Source organism: Neofelis nebulosa, chromosome 10, assembly GCF_028018385.1.
Source record: "Neofelis nebulosa isolate mNeoNeb1 chromosome 10, mNeoNeb1.pri, whole genome shotgun sequence".
NCBI classification, from domain to species: Eukaryota; Metazoa; Chordata; class Mammalia; order Carnivora; family Felidae; genus Neofelis; species Neofelis nebulosa.
Genome location: NC_080791.1, coordinates 18,372,501 through 18,384,823, shown reverse-complemented (window position 1 = coordinate 18,384,823; position 12,323 = coordinate 18,372,501).

Genomic DNA, 12,323 nt, shown 5'->3' with positions numbered 1-12,323 from the left:
ATTCTGCAAAGTGCATATTTGGGCATTATTTACAAACATGCATCTCAAAGCTTTTTCATAAATCAGAAGCCACCTTCAAAAGCAAGAATAACATTAACTGTAGAGAATCTTCTTCATTTGCTGGTATTTGCCTGATGATTCTAGAATTCCTGGATAAGTATCTAAAATTTTCAAAAATAGTGAAGCTTATTCTATCACTTCGCTTCTAGTCAGATATTACTACGTAATAATTATTTAAAGCCTCATCCTTTAAACATTTATGTGTGCTTTTTGGCATGTGTACGCGTAACCTAGCACTGAGATCTCATTTGTCCACCAAAACAATACTAAATTGAGGAGGCATGCCCCCCAAACGCCTCACTGGTTGGGCAATTAAAACATTTAGAGACCACGGCTCAGGAAACAGGCAGTGTTTCTCTCACTGGAGGCAGCTAAGGGTCTCCTGTGCACCTGTTTCAAATGCCACCTCCTGGACATAACCTCCGGGATTCTGATTCAGTTACTATGAAGAGAGACCCCGACACATGTAGTTTGAATCCGCACTGCGGGCTCTTCTAATGGAAGCGGCTCGCCCGCCACAATTCTGCTGTACGTTGACACAACAGGCAAGCCACATCTTTAGAGAGCTGTGTCCCCAGACTGTGAACTGCTTTTACCGAACTGAACCTCGGCGTGATGCCACTGACTTGCACGGAGGGGCTCCGTAAGCAAGAAATGGCCCCTTTCACCTCGTGCCGGTACCTGGAATGAAGCTGTAATTGACGGCATAAGGCGTGTAGAGGGAGATCGCGGAGCCTAGTACAGAGTGTGTTTTCAATAAATGGTGGCTGCTGCTTGTTATCATTCTGTTTTATGTATTAATTCTTCTGATGAGAGCACTTAGGGGCAAGTTCTTTTAGTCTAGAAGAATTACGCTATTCTTTATAACACAGCAATTTGGCAGTGTGGTTCTTAGTTCAATTTATTTTGATACTCGGTTTAAATGGCTGTCAGAGCTGACAAAATGTACCTCCCGCAGATATGTAGATCTCAACAGAGGAAGTGAATCATTGGTTGGACTTAATGATTATACCTATTTTTTCTGCCTCATTTACCAGTTATTCTAAGCAGTTCGGTTTTTCTTTTTTTAAAATAGACACTCAATTAAGTGACTTTTGCATTGTTTTCTAGGGAGCTTGGAACCAAATTAGTGACTCGCATCACCTAGGTAGACTTTCATCGTGTGCAAAAAAGCATCTCATTTTTCATACTGTTTTATATTCTAACCCTTTTTTTCTCACCTACTTCTTTTTTTAAAGTTTACTTATTTTCAGAGAGAGAGAGAGAGAGAGCGAGAGAGCGTGTGAGCATGCGCAGGGGAGGGGCAGAGAGAGAGGGAGAAAGAGAGGATCCCAAGCAGGCTCCACACTGTCACCACAGAGCCCAACTCGGGACTTGAACCCATGAGCAGCAAGATTATGACCTGAGCCGAAGCTGGATGCTCAATCTACTGAGCCACCCAGGTGCCCCTCACCAACTTCTAAATAATGCTACTTTTGGGTTATTTCGTTGGAAGAGGAAGAGAGGAAAGAGAGTGTGAGGGGGAACGTGGCTGAGAGCAGACATGAGCAGACAGGAGGGACCGAAGTGTCTCAGCCAAACTCCAGCTCGTACATGCCCCTGTTGCGATAATCAGAAATCGGGGTCAGATATCCCATCCCTGTTATAGTCCTCCGTGGGTGTTTCACTCTCTGATGGATATTTATCTGCAAATTCTCTATTCATCACATAAATGTTACCAAATTAATAACCACTGTTGTGGAGAATTACCTGTTATTTTTGCTTATAAAGTGGTCTCCATTGCTTCGTAAAAGCTTTCGAGATGCATCTTTTCAATTGGGCAAAGTGTCCAAGTGTTCAAAGAGGAGCAGTCCTTACCCCATTTCTCTTGGGTTCTTCTTGCGAACTTAGAAAAACTAATTTTAATTAATCTTTAAATTTTCACTGCTTGAATTTTCGTAGGCTAAACTAATTGTTACCATTCCAACTAGTCTTAAGAGAACTTGGTGAGGATCACGGTTTTGAAAAGAAGTTTCTATTTTTACTTGCTAGTTCAGAGCACATTGTCATCTTCCATTTCTACCTGCTGGTAACATTTAGCCAAAAATATCCAAGAACAGTAATAATGGGTCTGAAATGACCGTGTTTACCTAATTTTTAATAAATGAAAGCTACCCATTTTCTTTTTATCAATGCTTCACTGTTTTTAATGGCTTTTAATTTCTCACGCTTTTTTGGAAAGCTTGCATGCTTAATCATTTTCCTTTTTAAATTTTTTTTTTTTTTAATTTTAGAGAGAGCGTGCCTGTGAGTGGAGCAGGGGCACAGGGTGAGAGAATCCCAAGCAGGCTTCATGCTCAGCACAGAACCCATCACGGGGGCTTGATCCCATGACCCTGGGACCATGACCGGAACCAAAATCAAGAGTCAGACCCCCAACTGATTGAGTCACCCGGGCGCCCCAATCATTTTCCTTTTTAAATAGTACTTCAGCATTCAGAAATATCAGCAAGCTTTTTGGGAGAATATTCCCCAAAGAGATATCTGTATGAGTGCTTTTACAGTAAGTGGCCTAGTATTTTTAAGATGTTAACAACTTCACTGATTTGGTCCCCCCTCAGGTTGCAGTTAAAATTAGCTGGGGGGAAAAATGACTCATACACTTTACAGGGCAGACGAGTAGTATTGGAGAATGGTGGACAAGTAAAACGGGTTTTGAGGTAATTAATGGTATGAGCCGTCCCTGACAATGAAAAGGAGTGTTATGCTACAAGAAGAAATGTATTCTTATACCCTCTTAATAATCGGTAAGGTCAGGAAGGAAAGAGAACTAGTAAAAGCCAGTTTTACTGGCGTTCACATAAAGGCAATTCTCTACCAGCTTCTCTCAGGCACGTCCACCATACAAGGTTAATTGATGACCTTGATGGTAAAGATTAGAAAAAACCCTACTGTGTGCTCACTGTATACAAAGCCGCATGTGAAGTGACAGACTGGTCACTTCACTAAACACTCTGAACAACCACAGGGGATAATTGTATTATCCCTATTTTCTAGAATCTATAGGTTCTCAGAAAGATTAAATGAGTTGCCTAAGATCTTCTCGTACTCGACACAGCTGGCCACTCAGTCCCACTTCAAATACCCTCTTTCCTGGCTACAGCCATACTTCCTCTTGACTTTTCCTCGGCGTCTTCTGGGCTATTCCTCAGTTTCCTCTGGTGATTTCCTCCCTCCCTTCCTCCCCTCGAAATGTTGATCCTGTAGATTCTCAGGCCCCTTGAGATTGAGGCTCTTTTATTCTCTCTCCATTCTGTCTGAAATTTAAAATGCCATCTAAATGTATATGATTCCTATATCTGTTTCATCACCACCCCAGACTAGTCTGACGAGTTCCTGTCATAGATCTTACTGCCTACTCGACACCTTTACTTGGATCTCTTACAGACAGCTCACGCGCATCATGTACAAAACTCAACACTTGATTTCTCCCTGAGACTATTTCTCACGAAGTTTCTCCGTCTCGGTGAATGACATCATCATCCACCCAGTTGTACACGCCAGAAGCCTTTTTTATTTCTATCTTCCTCCCGCCTTCAAACCCAACATATGATCTCGTGTCATGGCCTGTGCCTCTAAAATGGAGCTCAACGCCCTCCATTTCTTTTCACATCCTTGGTCCTTAGGCTTTTGCCAACACTCCAGCCCCGCACTAATACTCTTATACGTCCTGCTCCCTCCTCTCTCCAAATCCATTCTCCATATAGTATTTGGAATTTTTTTTTAAGGCAGGGATGGGCACAGGGAGAGAGAGAGAGAGAGAGAGAGAGAGAGAGAATCTCAAGCAGGCTCCACACCCAACGCCAAGACTGATGCAGGCTTACAACTGTGAGACTAAGCCAAAATCAAGAGTCGAACACTCGACTGAGCCACCCAGGCATGGTCTTTGGAATTATTTTTAAAATGTAAAGGGGGGGGGAGGTGGTGATAAATAGGCAGAGCCCGGAGGATTTTTAGGATTAGAGGATTTTCTATACGATACTCTAGCGGTGGGTACATGCTTGAAATCTGCCCCTTGTCAAAGCCCATCAGATGTACAGCACCAAGATCGAGCCCTAATGTGAACTATGGATTCCGGGTGACATGTTACCGTAGGGTCATGGATTGTAACAAACGAACCACTCTGGTGGGGGGCACTGATAGTGGGGAGGCTGGGCAAGTGTGTGGGCAGGGGGTATTTGGGAAATCTGTGCACCTGCCACTCAGTTTTGCTGTGAACCTAAAACCGCTCTAAAAATATTTTTTAAAGGATAAATTGGATGATACCACTCTCCCTGCTTACAATCTTCTAGTGGCTTACAACTTGCCTCCGAAATAAAATCCAGATGCCTTTTTGTGGCTGCCAAGACCCCTACCTTTCTCTCCAACCCCAGCTATGCCAGCCTCGAACCTTCCACCCACGCTGGCGTCTCCTCTCTGTGAACAAACCCCTCTCGTGTCTTGGAGTTTGCCAAGTCCTCTATTTCATGTGCTTAATGAAAGTCTTGGGTCCCACTTCTCTTGAGATCGATTTGAGAGGATCATAATGCTTTCCTAACAAAAATGTCAGAATTTCTTTTCTGCCTCTCAGGCTTTGGATGTTATCGTGACAAAACTGGACAAGCTGGCGGAGGAAGCCACAGAATTTTTAGAGAATCTGGAAATGTAAAAAATGGAATTGAATGGATTTAAAAATTTTTAATTTGTAATTGAAGTATAGTTGACATGTACTATGAAATCAGTTTCGGGTGTAAAACATAGTGACTCAACAATTCTACATCTCATGAAATGCTCCCTACAGGTAGTGCATTACAGTATCATTGGCTACATTCCCTATGCTGTACTTTTCATCCTCGCAACGTATTTATTTTATAACTGCAAGTTTGTACCTCTTAACCCCCTTCACCTATTTTGCCCATCCCCCCGCCCCCTCCCCCGCCTTGGCAACCACCAGTTTGTTCTCTATACTTATGAGTCTGTTTCTCTGTTGTTGTAATTGTTGCTGTTTGGTCCTGCGTTTTGCTTTTCAGATTCCACACACCAGGGAGATCGGATGATACCTGTCTTTTTCTGCCTGATTTCACTTAGCATAATATCTTCTAGGTCCATCCATGTTATTGCAAATGGCAGGGTCTCGTTCTTTTAATGGCTGAGTAACATTCCACCACATATATATCACTCTTCTTTATCCATTCATCTATGGATGGACACTTGGGCTGCCTCCATATCTTGGCTGTTGTAAATAATGCTGCCATAAAGATAGGGGTGCGACATATCTTTCCAAATTGGTGTTTTCGTTTTCCTCAGGGACATACCTAGAACTGAAATGACCTAATCGTATGGTACTTCTATTTGTAGTTTTCTTGAGGACATTTTATACTGCTTTCCACGGTGGCACAATAGATTCCTAGTGCCTTCTGACTCCAGGATAATTAAATAGACCACTTGCTAAATACTCTTTTTGGAGGAGAAAAACTTAGAGCTAAGTACTACAGATTTTAAGATTTATCATAAAGGTATTATTTCCTTACAAGTCACTCTGAGGCTTTAGCCTGCTGGACATACACGCCCACTGTAAAATTAATGAAGCCTCACCTGCCTTTGTTGACTGGAACTTGGTCAAAGGGAATGGCCAGGGAAATAGTTTTATAACATCCTAGGGCAAAATTATTGGTGCTTCTGATGTCTCTTATGGATTGGCTTTACGATTTGTTTACTTACCGTTCAAGGTAATCAGTTCCATTTTTTAATTTCTAAAATCAGGTAAGTTTATTCCAAGGGTAATTGTATCGAGACACTTTGTACTTTTCTTCACATCAGTTTAGTGTCCGCGAGGAACATTTTATTACAGTCAAACTCTCTTCTTCAGGGCAATCCTGTCTTTTACATTTCATTTTTTGGTTCTGGGCTCCATTCGATTTTTACTCACAGAATTAAATCTGAGGGAGTCATCGTTCTGCTTTTTATAGTGTTTCTAAGTATCTCAGAAAGACAAGATCATTCTCTCCTACCTTTTAATAAAATCTACTGAGGGGTTTTAGTAAAAGTGAACGTTCCTTTTTTGACATTTTTGGAAAGGGAAGAAATACTTTCGATGCCACCTGCTCAGTCTGGCTCCCTCCAGCTCCCAGGAGAAGTCAGGGCCAGCCCCGGCCCCCATGTGCTCACTGCCTCCTTCACTGGCGCTTTGTTAACGCACCAGAAGGAAACGTTTCCTGTCTTGACTTCACAAGGCTGAAAGGTTCTGCTAGTCTCGTTTTTCCAACCTGGGTGCCTTTACACCCTTCTGGTGAGAGGGAAAACCCCAGAATGGGATTGGAATAGACAATGCAGAGACCAGTGAAAATGCATCCATTGACAATTGTTTGCACCGATAAAACAGCCCCAGGAGGACTTTGTCAGTGATCAGTGACTCCGGTTCAGGTTTTGGGGTGGCATTTAAAGAACCCACTTCTAAGATTAGCCTCGAAGAGAAGGAATTTTGTTGTTTTTGTTGTTTCTGTAACAGAGCACCACAGAATGATACTTTTTGGTAGAAGACTTAGAATTTACACCCACACATCTTGTGACATTTTATTATAAAATTAAAAAAATCACCATCCAATTTTAAGCTCGATAGTTGCATCCTCCCATCAAAATATAGAAAACTCAAAAGCAGAGGAAATAGAAATAGCACTGATATGGCTGTGACACACTGATGTAGCTGTGAGGTCCTTCGGTTTCTATGAGTCGTGGGTGCCTCTTTGGAGGGCTACCAGGAAAGTTGAGTTTTGATGAATCTGTGTTTCTCGAGTATAATGCCTAGAAATACAACGAGGTCTTCACATGTTATGACTGTTGGAAACTGCTTTTCCTAAAATAAAAAGTATTTAGGCTAAAATTAACCAACTCAGGAAACAAGAGATGTTGGCAGGGATGCAGAGAAAAAGGATCCCTTTTGCATTGCTGGTGGGAATGCAAGCTGGTGCAGTCGCTTTGGAAAACAGTATGGAGGTTCCTCAAAAAATTAAAAATAGAACTACCCTACGATCCAGCAATTGCACTACTAGGTGTTTATCCAAAGGATACAAGAGTGCTGATTCGAAGGGGCACGTGCACTCCAATGTTTATAGCACTACCAACAGTAGCCAAACTATGGAAAGAGCCCAAATCTTTCCATATCAACTGATGAATGGATAAAGAAGATGTGGTGTGTATATACACACGCATACACACACATACACGGTGGAATATTGGTGATCGAAAAGAATGAAAACTTGCCATTTGTAACAATGTGGATGGAACTAGAATGTATTATGCTAAGCGAACTAAGTCAATCAGAGAAAAATAAATATGTGATTTCAGTCACATGTGGAATTTAAGAAACAAAACAGATGAACATAGGAGAAAGGAAGGAAAAATAAGACAAAAACAGAGAGGGAGGCAAAACTATAAGAGACTCTTAAATACAGAGAACAAACTGAGGGTTGCCAGCAGGGCGCTGGGTGAGGGGGATGGGCTGAATGGGTGATGGGCATTAAGGAGGGCACTTGTTGGGATGAACACTGGGTGTTCTACGTAAGTGATGAATCACGGAATTCTACTTCTGAAACAATTATTACACTATATGTTAACTAACTTGGATTTAAATAAAATTAAAAAAAAATTTTTAAAAACAAAACAAATATTTAGACTTGTATGATGATGTGTTTCCCTATGATTTAGGCAGCCTGGGCTTTCCGGACAATTTGCCTAAATAACGTGCATTTAAACTGATCACAATCGTTGAGTAAATGGTTCACTGTGGTCCACAGGTAGGATTCCCCTCCCTCTGACGACTTGGTTCTTGGATTCCACTTAACTACTGAAATTAATTGCTTATGAGGAGGACCCGGATAAAAGTGCGATTTGAAAATGCTAACACGTGGGAGATGTGAACAAATTCCCAGTGGCCGAACATCTCTAGACTCTGCTAATCTTGAAATACTATTCAGAATACTCTTACAGCTCTTCTCTGCTTCATTTTATGCCTTGAATATTCTGATACAACACCTAGGTGCTTTCACATTATGTGTTCAATCATTTGGTCCTTGTCGAATTAGTTTGCCAAATTGCTTTCTGATCGGGACTCTTCAGGAGAGCAGACTCCCTCTTTGGTGTGCACGCAGGTATTCCTTAATAGCATTTTGCTCTCATCAATACAGAGACGCATGGAGAGGATGATTGAATATCCACTTGTAACGCCTTGATTTGAATGGTCCACGTAGATATGAACCAGGTCAGCCAGTTGCAGCAAGCATGTTATGGCAGGTAAGACAAAAATACTGGGAACCATGCATTTTCTGCCTTTGGTTAACATATAATTAATAGCATATTTCTATGTGAGTATAGTCTTTCCATCAAAAACTTCCACAAGTTCTGGACAGATCCAATGGAAAGATTTTTCAAGGCCTTGAGTAAAGAAATATGGTCTCCTTTTTGATAAAAACAGATATCTGCCCAACTGGAATAGGGTACTATCTGTGGAATTTTGTACCCTAAACTATCCCATGAAGAAATTCAAGAGTTAGAGGGGAAATTTCGAGACTTCTGTGTCCAGGTTCTTTGTTTCTAAAGGGCTTCAAAGACATAAAAGGTTGCTATCATTCTAATCGTCTCATTACAAGTTGGAAATGATGAGCTAAACCTACAGGCATGAGAACACATGTGTGGGTGGGTAGGGTTTTTTCTTCAGTTAGTACTTTAGGCTGATAATTTGTGCCATACAACTTCGAGTTAACACTCTTCCTCCGATTTCTCTGTCAAAACACAGCATGATTTAGGACCGAACGCTATTAAATATACGTAGGAAAGCATCGAAAGGTATGGAAGATGCTGTATGAGCGTAAGGTACTGAGATTTCATCTGATGGGAGAATATCTTAGTTTCAAAACTCTTTCGCAGTCAGTGCAATACAACAGCAGATAAAACAGTAGCTAACCCAGAGGCTACACGCAAACAGAAACAACAAAATGTACAGTGAACGTTCTTCCTTCATTTGCTTCCTTAGCAAATAGAATTTGATTGCCAAGTTCTTCACAGAACGATGAGTCTTTTGTGTTTTATTTCTATCTATAGACACAGAGATCTGTCCCTCTGCCATGGAGATGTTGTCTTACAGGAGGATCGTATTTCAGCAAACATAATTAAACCATCACAAACAGAGCCTTCCATTAGTCAGACCAGAGTTATTGCTGTTGTGCCTCAGACGCATATGAAAGTATTTCACATTCTCCTGGGGGAAAAGAAAGACCACTAAATATTTCATGGGTTTTTCCTGATCAGATTGTTTATTTCTTAACATTTTAAAGAGATACTTAATTTTTCCCGACAGCTATTTTCGTCAACGCGTTAGAGAAATAGATATTAAGGGCAAAATTTGCATGGGATGACAAAAGCTGGTATTTTCCTGGAATGATGCTTACTGTGTGCATTAAAATAAATCTCACACTGTTCTCCAGAAAATGTCCTTGGCATTTGGTGTGTTCTCTAAAGCTATATTCTGGTAATGTTCTGCATCTAAGGTTCCGGGCAGGGGGAGAAATCATGTTTTGATTGGTGTGGTTCAATATACATTTGGGTTTCATGCAAAAAATAAAAAGACACTAGAGGGCGCTATTTGATTTTCTTTTTCACTGTGTTGTGCTGCACTGCCAGTGCATCGGGGCGCTGAAAAATGCCCTGTTCTCCTAACCAGGGCCAAATTGCAATGAAATATAGGGTAAAGAAGTAGCTGAGTTCCAGGAGAGAGGCTAGGAGCTTCACAATGGGGTAGAGGCTAAATTCAGAATTAGTAAATAAGTAATTCTTTATTACCTCAAACCTACATGATTATCCCCTTTTGATAATTCCTTTGGTCAAAAGAAATTTTATTAGGGGGCACCTGGGTAGCTCAGTCGGTTAAGCGTCCGACTTCGGCTCAGGTCATGATCTCACAGCTCGTGAGTTCGAGCCCCGCGTCGGGCTCTGTGCTGACAGCTCGCAGACCGGAGCCTGCTTCGGGTTCTGTGTCTCTCTCTCTCTCTGCCCCTCCCCTGCTCGCGTGCTCTCTCATAATGAATAAATGTTAAAAAAAAATTTTTTTTAAAAAGAAATTTTATTAGATTTCAAGCTCTCACTAAATGTCAAATGGTTCTAAAAATAGAATATTAGACAATGTAAAACAATGCTCTCGAGTTTTGCCACCAGGATTTTGAGTAGTGCACACATCTACTACTGGTTAAGAAACTAATTATAGAATTCCCAATTGTCAGAAATGCCAGACCCCACGATGTTGTTCTTTTTGATATCAGACAAATACCAGGTTAATAAGATTCCCAATTAACTTCCTTTTTAACCTTTGCTAAGCAAGTGCTCTTTTTTCCTCCCCTTCCTTGAGGCAAATCTTTTTGAGTGGCAGGAAAAGGCAATGTTCTGGAGTCAATCTAAATATATACTGCCGTATGATTTACATTTGTATGGTGTCATTTTCTAACACAAGAATATTTGAAAAGAAGCTTCATATTCTCCTTTTACAGAGAGGAAAGTTGAGGCATCACCCTGTCGAATGATTCATTTCAAGCGGAGAATTAGTAGGAGCATCAGGATCACCGTCCAGTTCTGCCTTCCTGACGGTCTTGGGTTTTAGTTCTGTAAAACTATTTCCCTTTAACACAGACAGGAATGATTGACTCAAAGATAACATGACAGCTGTCACCCTGGATTTCCAGTTCTTCTGTCCTCCAGGCTCACCGGAAGCTCATCCTTCCCTGCTCTCAGTTAGTTTACAGCCATACAACACGCTGGACATTTCACCGCGGACGACGAAATGGGAACAGAAGTGATCTGGTGTCCTTTCCAGGGTGTGAGTCTCCACATTCTCCCCCCCACTTGCCTCGGTGAACCCCAAAGCTTTGTGTTGATAATGAAAAAAAAGCATCAAAAGATAATGAAATCTCAAGAGACAACAAGTGTTGGCGAGAACGTGGAGAAAAGAGAGCCTTGGTGGGAATGAGATCAGGGCAGCCACTGTGGAAAACAGTATGGCGGTTCCTCAAAAAAGCGAATACTAGAACGAGCATACAATCCAGCAATGCCACTTCTGGGTACTTACGCAGAGGAAACAGCAACACCAGTTGGGAAAGATATCTGCACCCCTATGTTCATCGCAGCATTCCTCACAATAGCCAACATATGGAAAAAACTTGAGTCTATCAGTGGACAGATGGATAAAGAATGAGTGATACACACACACACACACAGTATTTTTTAGCCACAAAATAAAGAGGGAAATCCTGTCATTTGCAACAACATGGATGGACCTGGAGGGCATTATGCTAAGTGAAATAAATCAAAGTCAAATACCGCATAATCTCACTTATACATAGATTCATTATTTTGAGAGAGAGAGAGAGCACGCACATGTGAGTTGGGGAGGGGCAGAGAGAGAGGGAGACAGAGAATCCCGAGCAGGCTCCAGGCTCTGAGCTGTCAGCACAGAGCCGGACACGGGGCTTGAACCCACAAACTGTGAGACCATGACCCGAGCCAAAATCAAGAGTCAGACAACCAACTGGACCACCTAGAATTTAAAAAAACAAACAAACAAACAAACAAAACAAAAAAACAGCAAAGAAAGAAAGAAAAAAGAGCTCACAGATACACAGAATTGCCAGAGGTGGTGGTGGTGGTGGTGGGGGGGGTCAGTGGCAAAATGAGTGAAGGTGGTCAGAATGTACAAATGTCCAGTTATCAAATAAGTCCTGGGCATGTAATGGACAGCATAGTGAACATAGTTCATAATACTGCGTTGTATATTTGAAAGTCAGTAAGAGTTACTTACAAGAACTTAAAAGCTCTCATCACAAGAAAAAATATTGGTAACTGTGGGAGGTAATAGACGTTAACGAGTCTTCCTGTGGTGATCATTTCACAGTATATACAAATAGCAACACCTACTGTATACCTGAAACTCATATAATGTTATGTGTCAATTATATCCCCCAATTTTCTGAAGTGTGGTTCTGAAGCAGGAACAGAAAAATAAATCAATGGAAGAAAATCAAGAGCTCATAAACAGAACCACAGAGACTGAAACTTGCTATACAGTAAAGGCAGTACCACAGTTCTATGGGGAAAGGATAAATTGTTCAATAGCTTCTGTTGAGGAAAAAAAAGAAATAGTGAAGTCTCCATCAACCTGTCCCAGGGTGAGAGTGAGGACTGGAGCCCACAGGCACAGGCAAGAA